Source organism: Zonotrichia albicollis, chromosome 2 (genome assembly GCF_047830755.1).
Source record: "Zonotrichia albicollis isolate bZonAlb1 chromosome 2, bZonAlb1.hap1, whole genome shotgun sequence".
In the NCBI taxonomy this organism is placed as follows: Eukaryota; Metazoa; Chordata; class Aves; order Passeriformes; family Passerellidae; genus Zonotrichia; species Zonotrichia albicollis.
The window spans coordinates 29,673,404-29,691,416 of NC_133820.1; positions in this window are offsets into that span (position 1 = coordinate 29,673,404).

Genomic DNA, 18,013 nt, shown 5'->3' on the forward strand with positions numbered 1-18,013 from the left:
GGAGCGGCGCGGTGCGATGCGCGCTCCTACCGCTGGGGGGCGCTGTCGCGGCGCGGGCAGACCCTGAGGGCGCTCCCGCCGCCTCCCGCTGCCCGCGGAGCTGCCGGAGGTGCGGCGCTGCCCTCCGCCCTGCCCGGGCACCCTCCCCGCAAAGAGGGGCTGGGCCGGGCCCCATCACCCTGCGGGAATATCGACAGTGCGGGCCTCGACAGGAAGGGGCCCGGTTCTCGGTGGTGCCAACCGCTATGAGGAGAGGCGCCAGGCAAAAGCTGATGCACAAGTTCCACCTGAACATGCTGAACTTGACTTTCAGCAGTGTGGAAATCAATTCCTGCAAAGAAGTTGGGATTTTTACTCGTCCTGCACTCACCAAATAAAAGGAGCTATTGTTCTTTCTTCAGTTTTAGGTTCATCTGTATTTTTAAGTCCTGCCACAGAACCAGTGCACCTCAACACTGCTTCCACAAGAGTATTTGCACAAGCGCACATTTTTCATATCTCCAAGTGAAAAACCTACAGCTTCATAACAACTACTGTTACCATGTGTCTAGTCATCTTAAAAAAAATGTTTCTGAACAAGGATTGTTCTGTTCACACATTAGCCAGAGATCAAAGCCACATACTGTTCATTAAATGAAGCTCAGCTGTTGCATTTTGTTTGTTTATTTTAGTTTAATAGGGTAGGATGAATCTTAAAAAAGTAGAAACTAAGTAGAATATATAAAACTTAAAAATATTGAGAACCACAGAATGGTTGTGGTTGGAAGGGATCTTAGATATCATCTAGTTCCAAGCCCTCTGCCATGGGCATGGACACCTTCCACTAGACCAGGTTGCTCAAAGCTCCACCCAGCCTGACCTCAAACACATCCAGGAGTGGGAAGGTCCACAATCTCTCTGGGCAACATTTTGCAGTACCTTACCGCCCTTACAGTAAAGAGTTTCTTCCTAATATCTAATCTAAACCTGCCCTCTTCCAGTTTAATATCTATCACTACATGTTCTTGTAAAATGTCCCTCTCCAGCTCTCTTGTAAGCTCCTTTTAGGACTGGAAGGTGCTGTAAGATCTCCCTGGAGCCTTCTCTTCTCCAGTATGTACGAACCCAACTCTCTCACAGGACAGGTGCTCCATCCCTCTGATGATCTTTATGGCTCCCTCTGGACTTGCCCCAACAGGTCAATGTCCTTCTCGTTCAGGATGACCCCCTGAACCTGGACACAGCACTCCAGGATAGTCTCACAAAGCAGAGGGGGAGAATCTCCTCCCTCAACCTGCTGGTCACGCTGCTTTTGGTGCAGTACAGGAGGTGTGAGGATTTCTGGACAAGCACACATTGCTAGCTCATGTCCAGCTTCCTGTCTGCCAACACCAGCAAGTCCTTTCCCCGAGAGCTTCTCCCAATCCATCCTCTGCTCAGCCAGCATTTGTGCTTGGGATTGCCCCAATGCAGGACCTTGCTCTTGGTCTTGTTGGACTTCACAAGGTTCATGTGGCCCTCAAGCCTTTCAAGAACCTTCTGGATAGCATCCCTTCCCTCTAGCCTGTCCACCACATCACACAGCTGAGCGTCATCCTTAGGCTAGTAGAGGAAGCACTCCATCCCACCACCCATGTTGCTGTCAAAGATGTTAAAATCAACCTTATTAGTGATCCTTAGGCACAAACACTAGATAATGCAACATTTTATGCACAAATTATTGAAATAACTGAAAGGGCAGACCAAAGCTGCAAATGTAAACTAAATTCCTTATTTCCTCAGCTGCTGAGTCTGTGTCAGCGACATAAATTAAGGTCCAGTAGAAGGAAGGGCACTGTATTTGCTTTTATTAAAACTATCAAAGTTTATCATTAGATACTGAGCACTGATGCTGAATCACTGTGCAGTAACATCACCTAACCCCTTCAAAAGACAGGTCTTCCCACTGTCATATTAAAGAGGAGAGGTTAAGTTATGTCTCTTACTGCAGGCTCTCATTCTGAGAAATAAAGCTCACAAAGCTGCATCTGGAAATAATGGAATTCTGTTGAGTCAACAAAGAGGTGCATTTCAAAGTTCATGCCTGTTCCCATCTAGATAGGAACCCAGTAATAGTGCTGTGTATTTTTACCTTAAGTTGAGATAAATGGAAAAATTGGAAAGCATGATTTCTATCAGCTGCAGGAAAATCTATCTCTCTTTAACCTACACTGCCACCTGCTTAAAAGTGTGGGAAATCTCAGAACTGCTTGCAGAGTTCCCAGTGCAGAAGTCACTGAATACAGCAGATGTCTTTCCAATGAGTCTGTTAATATGGATTTTGTGACATGACATGCTTTTAAAGACCTATAAATGTTCATTACCCTTCTTGGTAACTGCAAGTAACTGAACATTTCCCTAAGTTTTCTAACTGTAGAAAACCTACTTAAAATTCTGCTTTCCAGGATTTAGCTGCTACTGGCCATTTTCTGTACTTCATGGCTTATTTGAAATGCTAAATAACTATATCTCTAAGCTAAATAAAAATTGCAGGAAGTTCTTCAAAGCATACTTCCCTTAATTGACATAGGCTTTTTAAAAACATGGTGAGAGATGTCATGATGAAAATTTAAAATATCTGCTCTACCACTCCTTACACCTCTAAATGTCTAGTCTTCAGTGAGATATTACTCAGCATGGTGGTTACATGGAAGTGCCAAGCAAAACTTAATTATTTAGGGTTGAAAATAGTGTGTCACTGATGCTTATTTAACTAACAGCAACAGTCATTCAAATAGTTTTCTGCTTGACATTCTGAGGGGTCAAAGCAAATGTTTTCTCTAATCAAAGAGTTCCAGGTCCAGCTCCCATGTACACTGGGGGTAACGGGGATCAGCTTTCAGTCCATCACCACTTTTTCATGAATTAGCACATGTATGAAAAACTTACTTTCAGCTATTCTTGCAACACAGTTTCTCCTCATTCACCTCTCACAAAAATGAAAAAGTTGTTTATATTTGTTCTGAGTACTGTAAGTCTCTGAGCTGTCATTCATTCATTCACAATGAAAATGTGTTTATTAAATATGCACCCGATGGCAAGGGAGGATTCAGAGCTCTGCAGAGCAGGGAAACCATTTGGGAGCTCGTTGCCTGGATGTACATGGCACTGTGTGGTGTTCCCCTCCAGAGCCAGAGCTGTGAAGGGTAGTGCCACTGATGTGCAGCAGGTTCTGGATAAACTCTGTGTGTCCAATTGCACAGATGGGATTCTTTTCAATGTCACTCATTTTTTATCTCCCACAACACATTTCTGACAGCAGAAGTGTTGCAAATGAATAGGAGTCAAAGACTCCCACCTGGGATTGGAGGGGAGGCTTGTAAAATGGCACAGGGATGTGCACAAAGACAAGATGGAAATGTTTTGAGGTGAAAAGGCTAAATAACACATCCCTGTGGTTCTCCAGGCATATACAGAAGCTTAATAATTGTGCCAAATATGGCATATTATTTCAAGTATGAGCTAATTCAGTCCAATTTCTCTATTCCACCTGAGTTTCTTAAGCACTAACTTACTGGGCAGAAAATAGGACAGAATTACTCTGTTTCCATGTAAATTGTTTTGCAAGTTAGTTGATGGAACATGATTTATGTTTGTTTGCACTGTTTATGCATTTCTGAAAACCTAAGAAATGTAAGAAATAAGGTCATACCTCTTTCTCAAGTAATGATAAATAAGGGATCCAGATGCATGTTTCTGAGAGAACAAGATCCATCACTTCAAATATGCAATTAGTGTCTATAAGAAGAGAAAATTCAATATAACTTTGAAAATGGTATGTCAAATTATCATAATTGTTGGATGCTGGTTAACAATGACAAGTGTATTTCAATATAGTGCCAAATATAAATGAATTGAGAGTACAGTCTATGTAAAATGTCCAATTATATTGAAGGCAAAAAAAAGCCAAAATAAAAACCTGAAGGTAATCTAATGTGACTGCATGTTGAGCTAAGGGTAAGAAACCAACTGGCCTGGATTTTGAACCATAACAAACTGTGTAAAGGATCAAACAATGTAATTAAATCCTGTTTCTTTTTAATTTTGAAAACTCTGTTAATAAGAAGTCTCTTTCAGTGAATGATAGTTATAGCCTAAGTTGTCAGGAAAAGGCAGTAGTTAGATTTTCAGCTGTCCAATATGAAAACAAATGTTTTATTTAAAATATTTTTATACCTGACATTAATTTTTTATATATGCAAAATATTTTGATCGCATCCTTCCCCTTTTTTTTATTACTTGCCTTAGTATCCTTAGTATCTCTAAATTAAAATAAAACCTCCCATGTAGAAATTCCTTGTTGTTCTATATTATGCAGTTTTCCCTTTTAAATAGTAAGAAAAAGAGCTGGAAAGAGAGCACAACAAATTTACTTTTCATAGAATAGGTATTAGGTGTTTTAAATATACTACTCTTATTGATTTTACATCCTCTATCTGAATTTTGTTTTCTGAAATCTTTACTATATATTATATATTACATAAATAATCATTTATAATATATGCATGTATTTCTCTGTACTATAGCATCAATTCCTGGTGTAAATTTTTACACTGCAAACGTAAGAAATAAAGAATGAACTAAATATAATTTGAAAATTTGTTTCCTTCATTAAAGGTCTGGAAATTTAACAGTGTAAAATTATATAGGGAACTACATCAGTTTCACCAGCTGGCTCAAGTAGATCCAGCTACTGAGTTTTAGGTTCTTGATTTGCATGATTTGTAACACTTTACTCCTCATGTGGTACAAATGGTGCCATTACAGAATAGGAGAGCATTTCATACAAATAAAGTAAAAAGATATGGCATTTGGAAATTGATAACATTGGAAATAAGGGGAAAATATGAATAAAATGTTACTTATGTTTCAATCTGACTGTAGGAGAAGGCAGGAAGGTTAAAATGAGCAACTCATTCAGTCCTTGACCTTCAACCCTGGTATGTGATTGATATTGGAAGGGGCTGTCAGATACTCAAACAGGAAAAAAAAAACAGTAGTCAGAAACAGCACAAAATTTTCTTATTTCCCCTTTCATATTTCATCCTGGCAATTTAGATATGAATTGAATAATTCTAGCACTTTGTGTCATTTATGACTTAAATTCCTTAAGACAACATGCACCATATATTGTATTTCAAGAAAGTATCCAAAGAGGACCCTTTCACCCAAGACAATCTAATCATGATGAGAAAATCTGTCTTAAACATTTAACTGGTGTCCTATTTGTTTAAGTTTTCTCTTGTGAAACCAGAACCTCCTTGATTGGAAATACTGACTGGCTTAGAGGAAGGGATTCAAGTAGCCAAAAGTGATTGGAGCATTTCTCCCTCTCTGCCCTGTGAGTTCATGATAGCCAGGAGGGAAACGAAGTGGCATGAACTGACAAGGTAATGTCCATTACCCATCTTCATGTAGGGTCCAGGGACAGGGAAAATAGAAAATAACCTTGTTTACTTCTGCACACTTAGTCCCAAAATAGAGTTAAATGAGTTGTGAGATAAGTTCTCTTTCCTCTGAGTGAGTCTGGTCTTTGGATCACCACCCTTAGATCATCATTGCTGCAGAAAAACTGATTAAGACTTTTGTTTTGATCTCACTTGAATGGAAACATCAGTTACAATTTCTACAAAACACATCACATGCAAATTGAGCTAACTGAGTGGGGCCACTCAAAAGGAAAATCTTCGATTTGAACTAAGTTATGTTTACATTTACTGTATATGAACCTGAATACAACAACTTTATTGTAAATATATGCTATTACCCACCTCCTTTGCTTACTTTCTCTGAAGTAGCTACAGCTATGACAGACATTATTTTCACAGAAAATCAACATGGCATTCATTTCTTAAAATTTAGTAGCAGAAATTAAATGTCTGAACAGCATTCATTCATCTTTAGTATTTCAGTTTTTTAAGTTCTGACAGAAACAGCAGCAAGAAGAAACTATACAAGAGTTTTATCTATTGTATGTCTGATAGGTTGACTAACAAAGAGCTCTGTTATGTTGAGATGATTTATCTGGTGAACATTTCCTTCCTATATGTGTGTATAAATACATGAAAATTCCATCACACTTCTCGATTTCATTTGCAGTAATTATTATGTGCCAGCTGTTATATGTTAACCTGATGGCTAAGATATCTTACTTCTATCGTAGCTTAGATATTCAGCAGACAGCAGAATTGTATAGTAACAATGACTAATGCTGTGCATAGTAATCAGTTTAATCATGTCTTCCTTTAATGCCTGTAAGCTAAATTTGCTTCTGTTCTCATGGTATTATTTTGTAAATTCTGGTCTTTGATATTTAATCAAGTATTCATTCTTCCTGGCTTGCAACAAAACAATTTTTTTTACCCCATTTAATGCTTATCAAGCTTTCTCAAAATAACATTTTAAAATGGATTTTACAATATGGTATCTGATGTAGCCATAAGAATGCTATGATCTTGAGTGCTATAATCATGCATGCAGACCGAAGAAAAGCTGTAAAGCTTAATTTAGTTATAAATGGATTACAGGAGTTACTTAAAATTGATCTTTTTATTTTATATGCCCACTGAAGAGCATGATGAAAATAATCATGACACAAAACATAGATGTTTTATATAATTACGTGTGTTCTGCTTGTGCTGATTCTACCTCATCAGGATTAGCTACACTGTAGCAACCCCAAAATGTAGACACATACTCATATCAGTACTATTAACGCATGTAAAAGCCTGACATGCTAGAAAGGGGAAAATACTTCATCCCAGGTGATATTGGGACACTTACCTGTGGCATAAGAACTACTCCCGCATGGAGTGTGCTATAAGGGATCAGCATCACAAAACAAATACTGATGTGTGCTCTGAAAACTTCATTTTGTGATTTTTCCATGCTACAGAAGTGTCTGATTTCTATTTTTCTCCGTAGTGTTTACTAGAGAGGAGTATCAAGAGCAAATGTGTGAATGTGTAGGTACATAAATTCTTTGCCTGCATCCTTTCTGTGACTCTGCTTACGAGGAGGGGAAGTGTAATTTCTACCTCAGCTGACAATCTCTTTGGGTTCTTTCGTGCATTATGGAGAGGGAGGGACCTGGGGTTCTGCATTCCAGGGACTTACTGCTGGCTCTGCAGCTGCCTGGCAGCTGGCAGAATTTGGGCATTCCTGTGATCAGGAGCCTGTTGAACTTTAAAAGCAGAGAAAAGACCTAGCAATGAATCAAGTGCAGCCTCCCAGCCTGCATGTTTTTGGTCTGCATGTTCATAGTGAGTTTTCTCTATGAATAGAGATATCTGCAAAGTATCGTCTCAGTCATTAGCAATATTAGAGATGTGATTGTTCCTAACTTTAGAACACGTGTTTGATAATGCCAATAAAGCATGCTGTGGAGGGGTCAGCTTCTTGGGACCTAGAGGAATTAAAATTCTCCTGAGGTATGTCTCAGTCCCCTGTAAGGCTGTCTGAGATCCAAGGAAGAATAGTGTTGCAGAAAGGGGTAATTTATTTGTAAATGTATCGAGCAACATTAGCATGCTGTGTCATTTTATATAAAACACTTTCTTGGATTCTTTCTAGCATATACTGAATAATATATAGCACTAGAAAAAACTGCATAAATCACTATTTAAAACATGGTGAAGAAAATGGTTTTATGCAAGAAGTGGCATACAATCATATAGTTAAAGGTTATAACATAATGCGCTGTTTATTATGGGATAAAATGAAGATTACCCATACATTTCCTGAAAGGCTTAGAAATGCAGGTCTGTATCCTCTCACCTTGCTTTTTGTATGCAAGTTTTGTTATTGCAATGGTTTAAATTATTTTCTCGTATCTAGTGGTGTTCAGGGACAAAATCAGTAGTAAGTAACAGAGAGCTACAATAAAGAAGATTTTTTTACAAAACATATGTATTATCTACGCCCTCTTCTCTTTGGAAAGTAATTAAAAAACAAGTTTCTATTAAACATTTTACCAATATTAATCCCACTGGATTCCTGCCCTGGCAGGAATTTGGCTAATGCTTATTAACCCACTGCATTGAACAGTGGCCTATAGAACTGTTGTAATAAGATTTTATGAAGAGTTACCAATTTAAAATTCCATTCCTTCCCAGTGCATGTACATAATTACTATCGACACCCGTGTGAGTTATGGATTCATTACACAGTATGCACTGAGAGGAGAGAAAGGCTCCTACAGAGAACGTGGATCTCTTCATATCTATCTCTCAATTGTTTACACTCTAGGGAATAAGTAAAGGTCATTCTCCCAGGCTTTTCTCCTTTCCTGCCAAAATATGAGCCAAATTAAAGTCAATTGGAGTTTCATCGGAGCTTTCAGACATCGTAAGAATTCAGCTTGTTAAGCAGGTTTATTTCAAAGATGTTATAAACAACCTCTCCCCCACCCCCCAAAACCCCCCAACCTTAAACAAACAAACAAAAAAAACAAGTCTGCTTTGTAAAGCAATAAAATCTTCAATAAAATCTGCTTACGCCAAGGCTTCAGTCATCTCCACAGTTATAGTTAGGTACATACTGGCTCTTACAAAATCATCTGAATGATGGTGTACCTTAACAATAGTTCTTAGAATCCCCTATTCATAAAGGAATATATATTTTTAAAAATTTGAATGATCAGGTTTTGCTGCTTCAATAAGTATTACTATATAACAGAAGACAAAAAGAAAATAAAAATAACAAACCCAAAGCCTTTGTAACAACATAATCTAAAAATACTAATGTTATCTTGCAGCTGTTGATCTCTATGTTTGAAAAAGACAAGAACAACGCAGCTGTTTTGGAAGAAAGATATTAACCACCTACTGGTTAAATTTATGCTGTTATGGAACTAATCCTGTTAGCAAGCTAAAGGTTGACACCAATACAGAAAGACAGCCATCATATTGATTTAAGCAAGTACAGATCCAGGAGTATTCATCACCCAAAGCATAGCTACAGTGCCTTGGTGATACACTTAGACTGTTTCCATTATCCAGTTAGAGACCCTGGACTTCCAGCACCCTCAGTCTTTGTCCTTTCTCTTAAATATGAGGTTTTCCAAGTCAAAACATACAATCTTCTGTCTAAGGTTGAGTGACTCAGTTACATGAACTCCACAGTACTTTAAAACAATGGGAAAATACCTTTAGAATAGTACCAACCAAACCCTACAAATTATGCTTGTGTTAATGACACTGAGAAGGAAGCACCATTAAAAAATTACTGAGCCTGGATGTGTGTTTGTTTGTTTGTTTTATGGAAAAGGCTCCCCATAATATGAATAAAAGATCCAATACAGTGTAGAATGTCCTCCAAATTAGAGCCAGAAAAACAGGATTCAGAAAAGGTTTGAAGCCTGTGAAGCTTTACTGAAACTCAGAAAACAAAAATTTATCACCCAGGAAAAATTAGCAACACTCTTACATCCTCTAATCTCTGTCTGCTGGTGCAAGCCAAGGCAGTTCTTGTGCCTGTCTGCCAGATCTGATATTTCATCAATTCCTCAGCACTTCTAACTCTGACCTCTTGGATGCCAACCAAAAATTTTTTAGGAGAGGGGTCAAGAAAAAGAGTATTTATACTATAAATGCAGGGGAAATGCCACAATCACAGCAAATGTGTAGCTATTCCATGGCATCTCCTAGAAGAAATCTTGGAGCAGAAGACAATGAATGTCTCAATTTCCCCAGTATTTAAGGTCAGAATTGAAGTTCACTTGCATGTGAAACTTTTGAGCATCTGAAGGCAAACTTGTAAAAGACCTTTAGATAAGTGAGCAGCAGTTTGCCTTAGCTGTCCTTCCTAAGCCATTGCAAACAGTGTATTTCAGCTGTGTCTCATGAATCCTCATGCACTCCAAGATACAGAGAGATCAACCCAAGGTGCATGTTCCTGCTGTTTCAGAGCTGTGGAACTGGAAATTCACAGTGTACATTGAGAAACAATTGAAGTCTTTAAATTAACCAAAAAGCTCATGTGTTTCAGTTTACTCTTTACTCCTTCATCTTCTAAAAAATATTTGCTAGGACGCTGAGGTCTTCCTTTTGGAAATATGATTATTTGGAACCTCAGTCTGGGCATATCCTCTGGTATCAGTTGCTGGGATAACACAAAGTAACTGGAACATGCCACAAGCTTAAGCTAAATGGTAATCAGTGTATTATTAATTAATGATCATCCCTCTTGTGCTTAACCCAGGAGAATAATAAAATGTGCTTCAGGCCAAACTGAAGTGTGATATGCTGTACCAAGTGTGGTTAGTAAGCTGGTAAGTCACTTGCAGACTTTTAGAATTTTAGATGAATTTATAGAGTGGACCTAACTGATTCCTTTAGAGTATTAATGATGAAGTTTATTCAACCTGTTTTGAGTATTTGAATGTTTGTTGTGTATCACTGATGTCACTGTTTGTAAATAAGCAGTGTAGAGACTTGAAAAGATTTATTTGGTGTATACTCTGACCACATCCTTCTGTTACATTGCTGACTAACTTTGTCTGGAAAAGGAGACTACCCCAATTAATGATGAAAGATTTACACAATTAAATTCACTCACATATTCCTTGTCTAGCTGATGAATCAGTGTTGCCTTTTCTTTTTTCCTTCTTTTTTCCCCAAACCACTGATAGGAATATATTTCATATTCAATTAGTTTTGGGTTTTTTAAATCTAAATTCTCTTCCCTGATCGGCACCACTAATTTTTACACATCTTCACACAGAACTCATATTGGTATCAAGAGGAATTTTGTGTATTTAAGACATGAGTTACTTCCCAATGCAATCAAAACAAGTGTCTTTTCTGATTTCAATTAGAACTCATGTTCATTAGGAAAAGCTGAAAAAATATGTGAAGAAAGGAAAAGGAGAATTCAGGTCTTTGATGAATTTTTTGCATAATTGCTTTTGAAGCAAATTTTTTGTAATATCTATGAATAAGACTACTAGTCTTTTCCATTTAGCAAACATCAACTTTTTTGTTCTATATTTTCTTTAGAGCAGTATTTATTAATTTAATTTCCTTTCTTGTGATTACTCATGATGTCTTGACCCTTCACAACAAATTCACATAGAAGTGTAGTCCTTCCACATTATTCATTTGTTTTCATTTTTTTAATACAAGTCCTCAAAGTAACTTCCCATTTATTTGTAAGCTAGACACTGCTTCAGTCCCACAAAAAGCTCCATTCCCTCAATAATCTTCACAGGAAAGATCATCTAATTCCTGCGTAGCTGAGAACCTCATCAAGGGCTTCCTGCTTCATTACAAAATTTAGGACATTGCTGAAATGCTGTCTCACTTCATGATCTAAACAGGTGACAAATATCTGTAATAAGAAATGCCCCTTTCCCAGTACAGAGCTATAAGATTGCTTCCTGTGGAAACAAATTTAAACTTAGTCTACAATATAAAGAGCTTAAAAGGAAGCTGGTGTTCAAGCTAGAAGGGAGCAATCCTATATGGATAAACAAGCAATCCTATAGGGATAACTATATGATGTTTATTCATATAGTATAATTTATGTGTGGGGTCCTGCATGGATCTGAGAAAAGATCTGTAAGTATTACCCAGATTATGTTATTACTAAATCTGATGAGCACAGTCAGATGCAGAGCAGTGTTTCTGGCTCATCAGTCCAATACTTTTTCAACACAAATCTTGTTTCAGGACAGCAGCCTGGGAACACTGAAAAATCCAAATCTCCCATGTCCAGTATGACCTCTCAGTGACATTTGCAGTACTTTGAAATAGGGGAGGGTCTTATAATCACTAATAGTACTTTGTCAAGACTTGTACCATCCATCAAACAATTTTTTTTTTTGGCTTCTCATCATACCTGTAGAACAATGAGGTTAACCTGATGTCCTGTTTTCCTAATGAAAAACACCTAGTTTTCATTAAAGTGTGGTAGGAAATGTAGATGCAGAAAGAAAAAGTTACCATAACCATCTTACAAGAGACAGATAAATTATTAGCTCTAGATAATGTTTAATGGAAGATGTTAATAAAACATTAAGTGGAAACTCCACAAACAAATGGAATTTCTAATCTAATGTTTAAGAGCATGTATCCATTTAATATGCACTGTGCTTTAAATAGTAGTATGATACTCATGTATCAAAGTTTCAATTTCTCAAATCATGAACTTTTTTAAAATTAGAAGAATAGATATCTTGATTTTTTTATTTTTATTTTCTGCTGTGCCATGCCCTCTACAAGATGTATCCACATATTTATTCAGTTTATGACTTTGCCACAGGTTCTTTTTCAAAACACTGACACCCAATGCTGTTCTTGGTCAGTAAGGGGAATCAAGCAGTGAAACCGCAAGGCAGAAAATGACTGGTTTGCTGAGATGTTTCAGACCATTCCCTGCCTGCAGACCAGTTGATTATCCCTCTAAAATCTTCCTTGTGTCTGTGGAAGTTTCACCTACTTCTTCCTGGGCCCAGCCTATTCTATCCTGCCTCCCCTGTTGCTGTTCTCAGTTCTTTTCCCAGTAACAGCCACTGGGGCACTCTGCCCTTGTGTATATGTCAGGGTCAGGTATCATATAGTCTTCCTTTTATCTGGATTTAGTGACTGGATTCTTAATATTGCAGGAAAAACTAATTATTACAACTGATTGCATGAAAGAATTGAAACAGCCATCAATCAACAGGCAAAAATAGCAGGTAAAAAAAGAGTAGTCTGTACCAGATTTTGAAATAGCTCGAAATTATCTGCAAAGTTGTTTCTGTGTGCAAAGAAAATAAATCTCCCTAATACAAACTGAAATGTAGCTGTAAGTGCTGAGCATTTTCTTATTTGATGCTAAGCCCTGGAAGTTATCTTGTCCATGTTGCTGGTATAAGTAGGTGAAAATGCCAGCATTGTGACACATCTGTTCAGATTTGAATTTAATTTTGCCTGTTATACCCACAGGAGAGTGCAAGATCTTTGTCAGCTATGTCTCCTTGTACTAATTACGCCACGATCGTAGTCCACAGTCCACTGGTGTCTGTGCAATGGTAAAAAAACATGTTTTCAGTTAAAAGTTTGAGATAGAGAAGGCCTAGTAGTCCATGAAAAGCCATGAAAGTTGGCAGTAATTTATTAAAGGACTCTGAGGATCACTGTTATAGACAACTTATGAGATGAATGGGAAGCTTTGCTTTTGCCTTGAGTTTGGTCAGAGGTGCACAGAGCCAGCACTCTTGACATTTGATGGCTTTCCTGCTCTCCTTAACACACGCTTCTTTCATCTGTATACCTTCAAAACAGTAAGTACCTGAACCTAATATTGCATGGCATGTCCCATTTAGCTTAACAGTCACATTTTGTCCTTCAGTTCTTTAAATCAGCAATAGCTCTGCACCTTTCAGACCAGGATTCATTGGATGTGCCCCATTCTGCCACAGACCTTTTACAGACTGGCCTCACAATCCTCCCTGGTCTCTGTTTTCCTCATGCAGGAAAGCATCCAATTACTACTAATTTGATGGATTTGAAGAATGATTTCTCACTGTTTTTTTACTGTAGTTTGAGATAGAACTAAAAATATATAAGGCATCATTATTTTACGTAATCAGAAGTTATCCATGCTGTGCATAGTACTCCTGAGGCATTCCTAGAAGCATTCATTTAAGTGACAGTGTTTTGTTGGTAGGGAAGGCAGCATTCCAAAGCTACCTCATTATTTCTAGATGTTCCTCAGAATATGACTGTTAACAATTTTGTTTCATTGCACAGCGCAGGATTGAAATTACAACGTAAAAAGTACCATGGCTAATAAGGAATCTAACAAGTACAGGAACGCTGCTACGCTGCTTTAATTTTTTTTTAACTCCCTTGCAATGAGTAGGAAATTTAATGCAGCCTGATGTTCTTTCTGATAAGAGATAACAAAGTGTTTGCAATAATTAACTGAAAATACATGCTAAGAAATTGTTACTTGACTGTAAGTATTCATTGCTTCCTTTCAGAAGAGGTCACATATTTCTCTAGCAAAGGGGGCATTTAGAAGAGTTCATATTCACATTTTCTTGTGAAATACATCCCTTCTGACTACCAGAGCATTCCAGCCAGTGTTCCCCTATAACTTTGGTTCCTTGTTTTAGGGAGCTGGTTCTCACTGAAAGAAATAATAATAGCAATGGGATAGTTGAAAAGTGTTTGAGAACATTTAGACTGAGGATCATGCTTTAAAATGCTTACAGCTGAAGCTGAGTCAGTGATATTATGCTGATTTTAAAGTAGCAAAATTGTATTATGATCTACTAAGTGCAGGCTTCAAATAATCTCAGTTCTACCCAATAATCTCACCTGTGGAGCAAGGTCCAGGTTGGTGCTTTGTTTTCCTGAGATCTATGGACTCATTCGAGAAGGTTCAAGGGGAATAACAAGAATGCTCAGATGTCTACATGCCCTGTGGACTGAAAAAATCTGGGTTGCTTAGTCTAGGGAGAATGACCCCAAGGTGATGTACAGCTGGCTTCTGTTGGAGAAAAGGTAGCTGCAAAACAAATGATTAATGAACTCTTCTTTGCCAGCACTGAGGTTAGGGCAAATATAATCAGCTTAAATTATATCAGGAGAGATTCAGATTTGATGTCAAGGAAAAGTTCCAAATGGTAGGAATTTTTGGATGCTGGAATAGATTTCTGGGAGACTATGAAAATAAATGCCTATGCACAGAGAAAATTCCAGTACTTCAGTCCTGAGAAAAAGGAACTGAGAATAGGTGACATTGAACTGGGAGGGGAGGGACTAAATGGCCTCCTGAAACCTTGTGCAGAGCACTTTTCAGTGCTTTTTATGTTATAAAAATACACCTATGGAGTCAAAGAGTAGTTGGCTTTATAAGAGATCTCTGAATGTCATCTGGTCCCATTCACTTGCTCAAACAATGCCAATTTATATTGCAACTGCCCTGTTTGGTCTGACCCCTTGTGTCCTAATTTTTTCTCATTGCTTGAAGAGGAAAGTATCCATCATGAATTGTGCATTTTTTTCTATAATTAATATTCTATCTCCTCCATCTTTCATCTGGTAATCTTAACAACTCAAAACTTTTTTGTGTCCCCATATACTGGCATACCCATGAAAAAGACAGTTGTCTTTCACAATCCATACACATGAGTAATGACATCTTCAAATTCCTGAGTCTGGAGCAACAGCAATGGACACTATTACAGACGGAGAGAGAAAATTTATCATAGTCCTATCAAGAGGGTACGTTGAATCCCATGGTGTGTGGAAGCAGTGCTTGAAATCAGCATACTTCTGGAAATTTTTTTTCCTGAATGTTTCTTGCAATGTTCATATCTTGAAACAAACAGGTTTGAAGACAAGAGCTGCAAGGAGCCATTCCAGCAATCAGTGAACTGCTCTTACGTTTCAGACTGCAAGGCAAGATGTATTCTATTACCATCTGTATGGCAGTTGTTTTTTGTCAAGTGGGCAGTTTGCCTCATCTCTCTCTCTCTGAGTGACCACAATCACTCCTCCCTTGGAGGAGACACCTGCTGATAACAGCTATTGAATGTCACTGCATGGCTGATAAGAACTACAGCATCCCACTGTGAGATGCTCCGCCCAGAGGGAGAAGCCAAGCATTGCTACGTGGATATAATCTGGAGATCCTGGAATAACTGCATGGCTTCTCCACTGGATTTCCCAGAGGAACAGCAGCTGTCTCTTCTTCCACTGGATCTTCAGAGGAGGACTACACCCTTTCTACAGGATCCCTGCTCCAACAGAACCACACACCTGACACTTCAGGAGGACTGCAGCCACAATTCCAACTGGACTGCTACCAACACCCTGACCAACAGGGCGTCAGGTTGAGTTCTGACTCTGTCAGTGTTGTTCTAGTGTACTCATTGTTTATTTTATCATTTTATTTTTTTATTTTCTTCCCTATTAAAGAACTGTTATTTCCTGCTCTTTTTTTTTTTTTTTTTTTTGCCTGAGAGTCCCTTAATTTAAAATTCATAGCAATTCAGAGGGGTGGGGAGGGTTTACATTCTCCATTTCAAGGGAGGCTCCTGCCTTCCTTAGCAGTCCCCTGTTTTTCCAAACACAGATATCTTCCTAATAATAATAATAATCAACTTTTCTTGATTAACTGGAATAGCTGAGAAGAGACAGATTCTGCTGAGTTTCAAACATTGCTCAGCTCTACAAACACCAGATAGAAAGCACTCTGAGACCACCTCTTATAATTTCCCCTATTCAAAGTGTGAAATATCTCTAAAGCTATAAGTGATAACACATTTAATTTTAGCTGCATAACATTCCTCCACAAATGCATAATCTGTAACTATTTGTTTCACCAAACTAAATGGTCAGTTAAATTGGAGCCTGGAGCTTCAGAGCACAATGATGTGCATAGCTACCATCCAGCAACCAAAAGGCTTCCTCAAAGCCTTCCCAGGCCTTTTCAATAACCTCTGTAATGTAACTATTAAGCATAAACTCTGTAACGTAATTATTAAGGACACCACAAAAAGTAAATGTTTAGTTATGGGAATGCTCAAATTTCCACAGACAGCATGAAATGTATGAGAATTGTTTCTAGTAGGATTACAGCTTTCTATGTTAAAGATTAGCTGGGTTATGAATTGAAACTTGCTGTCTTACTTCTCACCTTGAGGAACATAGGGATCTGGTTTTCAGTATGAAAGCAAAAGTCATCCACCATTGCCTTCCCTGCAATTTTGAGGCACTTAGCATTTTTGAGACCCAGCATAAACCAAGGTAGTCCTGCAACATGTTTATCCTCAGACAGTATTCAGGCAACAGCCTCCATTCTCAAGGTCTGGAAGTAAACACTGTTACAGAATGCGTTGAAATCTTCATCATTAGATTTGGGTATAGACAAGATAAAAATCAGTTAGGAATGATGAAATGTGAAAACTTTCTCCCTGGTCTTTGGGACAGGGATTGGACTTCCTGCCCTTCAAATCTTTGATGATATTCCCCAAACAGACAGATTTACATAATCTGATATTTGCTTCTTTTGTCTCATAGGAAAAAAAATAGGTTATTACAGAGTTTTCAGCTTTCTAATTTGATGTGTATTCTTGGGGTAGCTCTTCAAACTATTTTACCATTATATTGTACCTTTTGCAGAATTACAATATACTCCCAAAGAGACAGAATCACTTTGAATGCACTTACTTTTAATTTGCAGAACACTGAATTTAGGAAGAGCAGTTTTAGTATTTTTAAGGAACTGGAGGTATGCCAACATTACTGCTACTAAGATTTTTTGTTCCTAATTACAATGTTGAACATGGGTAATTTCATACCAGTCATGGGATTTTGCAATAGTTTGTAATATACTGTGAACCTACACTTCCAAATTATATCAGAAGTGATAATTGCATTGTACCATCCTACAATAATGGTCCAATTAACCTATCATACTCTGCTCCTGTAAACCCCATTTTGTTGCAGTAGATTTGTCTAGTTAAATACAAAAAAAAGGTAAGAAAAAAATATCTTCACTCTAAGAATTAAATAATAGCTATTCTATGACAGAGGGACTATTATATCCTAAACAAAATTAATACTTTTTCCTGCAATCCGTGTTGTCCAAAGAAGGATACCCTGGGGCATTCTGGAATATCACCAATAAATGAAGTCTATCTGTGATGAAGTAATTAAACAGAGGAGTCTTGGAGTCTTGCCAGCAGCCTTCCTCTATTAGTCTGAGGGTGATAGTGAAAAATACATCTCGGATTTTCTATACCTACCATAAACATATTGATTTTGGGTTTCCGTTCCTCCTACAGAAAGTTGATTTCTGTAGGCCAATTTCTTGGTATTTTCCCATTTTCTCACAATGTATTTCCCTTTTGGGATTTCTGAAGTGCACTTGCATTTCCAATGAACTTACACTAGCATCAAGTTCCCACAATCTGCCAGAAACAGTGAATTGTTCAGCGTGGCTACCATGAGGCTGCTCTTTTGTCAGTGCTCCCACATTCATTTATGGCTATGCCTGA